Below are 2,380 nucleotides of genomic sequence, written 5' to 3' on the forward strand. Positions count from 1 at the left end.
CTCACACCTCACAATCATTGCTTAGCATTCTAAGTTTAAGTCTAGAAATCCTACAAATTCCTAGTTCGCTTAAACTAATGCTCTGATACCAACTGTGACATCCCCATTTTCACGGTCAGAAAAGACCGATTTTGTTTATGCTTTGTTTAAAAATCAGAGTAACATTTTAAATAAAAGTGTTGCGGAATTTGTTCCCAAAATAAAATTATGATAAAGACTTATCAAAGCATTTCCGTAGAAATGTATTTCATTAAAAACATCGGGATGTCATGTTCGATACAGATCAAAAGCATAAACATTAAAATATAGCCTTACTACATTTATTCATAATCTCTCATCCCAAACATCATATCTATGCTCGTGCGCCACTACCTGTAATACAAGAAACTGAGTGGGTCAGGCTTGGGAGCCTGGTGAGCACATAGGGTTTTCAACCCACAATAAATAAGTTTATTAATTTCATCAATCAACAATAACCCGATTACCCGTTCCCGTTATCCTCACATTACGTCCCTAAAACACTTATCATAAGGGACCTAGACTAAGGATCAATATCGGGATGGACACTACTGCCAAGGGGTTTCCTTAGCAATAAATGTCCTAAAGGCAACCATGAGGGGGATGGAGTACACCGGTGAACACATCGTTCACAAACACATACAGGTTGCGAGCCTGCTAGCGTTCCACTGGACTGTCTAGAAGAGTCTGTGGTCGTCATCCATATTCCGCTAGATGACATAATCAACAACAACAACATCGAGGCCTCTCAGCATTTTATCACACATCGTCTTATTATATCTACCCATGTTTTACCCCAACATTTTTGTAGATATAAAATAAATATACAGTTTAAATTATTTAAAACATGTATAAAAATCTTTCATCAGTATAGGCAGCAAGTATTCAGATAATATGCACATATAGCACGTAATTAATATAAAATACTTCATATCTATGTGTAAGATGAAAGTAACTATGCACTCACCTGATTAGGTGGTGACTCGGTACTCGAACATCACTCCGTTATCTCAAAACAATTTTTCCTTGATCAAAACCTAGTATTAATATCACTAGCGTTTAGTTTTAACGTTAACCGCGACTAATTAATAGTCTGGCTATTATTATTATTATACAAGCGTTAAATAACACCCAATATATAAATAATAATAGCCCAAATAATTATTTTAAGGACCTAATAACATTACTATAATTATTTAAAAGTTATATTAAAAATTTCGTAGGCGTACCTTACTTACAGCGAGTTTTTTTTCTCAAAACCGGACTTCGCTGGAGCAGCGTTTCCGAGCCGAAAGGTTCTTTTCTCGGGACTCCGGGAGCCTCGGGACATCCTTCGGGTGCTAGGGGGTTTACCTAGACTTTAGGGGCTCAAGGGAGCTTAGATAGAGAGTTTAGAGAGAGAAAGTGGAAGAGGAAAGGTGTAAGAAATGAGAGAACCCGGCACTTCTATTTATAGTGAGTTGGGGCATGTGGTGGCCTTCTGGTGGTGCCACTTGTCCAAATTCTGGTGGTGTCACATGTCCAATTTCTGGTGGTGCCATGTGTCCAATTTCTGGTGGTGCCACATGTCCAATTTCTGGTGGTGCCATGTCACCCAATATCGCGTATCGGCCTCCCGTCTTAGAAAAATCATAACTCTCGCATACGAGCTCCGTTTTTGACGTTATTTATATCCACGCGAAGGCGGGAACGTAATCTACAACTTTCGTTTAGACTCCGTTGGCTAATTTTGAATTTATTTTAAAAGTTATATTTTTAACAGGCCGGGACAGGATTGGTCCGTTAAAAATTCATAACTTCTTCATCCGACGTCCGTTTTCGTCTGTCTTTTTATTGTTACGCCACAATTAAAGAGCTCTTCGATTCTCGTTTAGGCCGTGTCGGCTAAAAACTCGCTTTATCGTAAATTCACTATTCACGCTTCCCGGTATCGTGCCGGTTCCGTCGTGAAACTTCGTCGGGTCATAACTTCTTCGTTATAACTCGAATTTCGGCGTTCTTTATATCTCCGGAATCCTTGTTTTGACCACTACAACTTTATGTAAAGATATCGGGCTTATCTCATATTTTAATTTTGACGCTTATTTTTATTCTTTATTAATTATACATTTATAATTAAATAATAAGCACATAAATTCACAAAATACTCAAATATTTCATTTTTATTACATTAAAAGAGTTACAATAGTTGACCTAGACTATTACATCGTCTAAAAATGCTTAGCCCCGAAACCCGGACGTTACAGAATAGGTGGCACAATGGTGTGATATAGATGTCTTCAACTTGCTCACGGTTAGAGATTTGGAGGAGGTGGTTGGGGCGACTCGATGGTCTAAGACTCGTAAGGAGATTATGCTTGCG

At 38.2% G+C, this 2,380-nt stretch overlaps 1 long non-coding RNA gene across 1 annotated transcript; it reads right to left on the reverse strand.

Moving 5' to 3' along the window:
* Positions 1 to 261: 261 nt before the first annotated feature.
* LOC145162760 (uncharacterized) lies at positions 262 to 1,420 on the reverse strand. The gene is made up of 3 exons (XR_013739309.1): positions 1,248 to 1,420; positions 986 to 1,055; positions 262 to 372 (listed from the first exon to the last, which is right to left on the reverse strand). It is a non-coding gene; the product is annotated as an uncharacterized LOC145162760 (long non-coding RNA).
* Between the last annotated feature and the right edge of the window lie 960 nt (positions 1,421 to 2,380).

This window comes from Lactuca virosa, chromosome 3, assembly GCF_052849685.1.
Source record: "Lactuca virosa cultivar CGN04683 chromosome 3, Lactuca_virosa_CGN04683_v6, whole genome shotgun sequence".
In the NCBI taxonomy this organism is placed as follows: domain Eukaryota; kingdom Viridiplantae; phylum Streptophyta; class Magnoliopsida; order Asterales; family Asteraceae; genus Lactuca; species Lactuca virosa.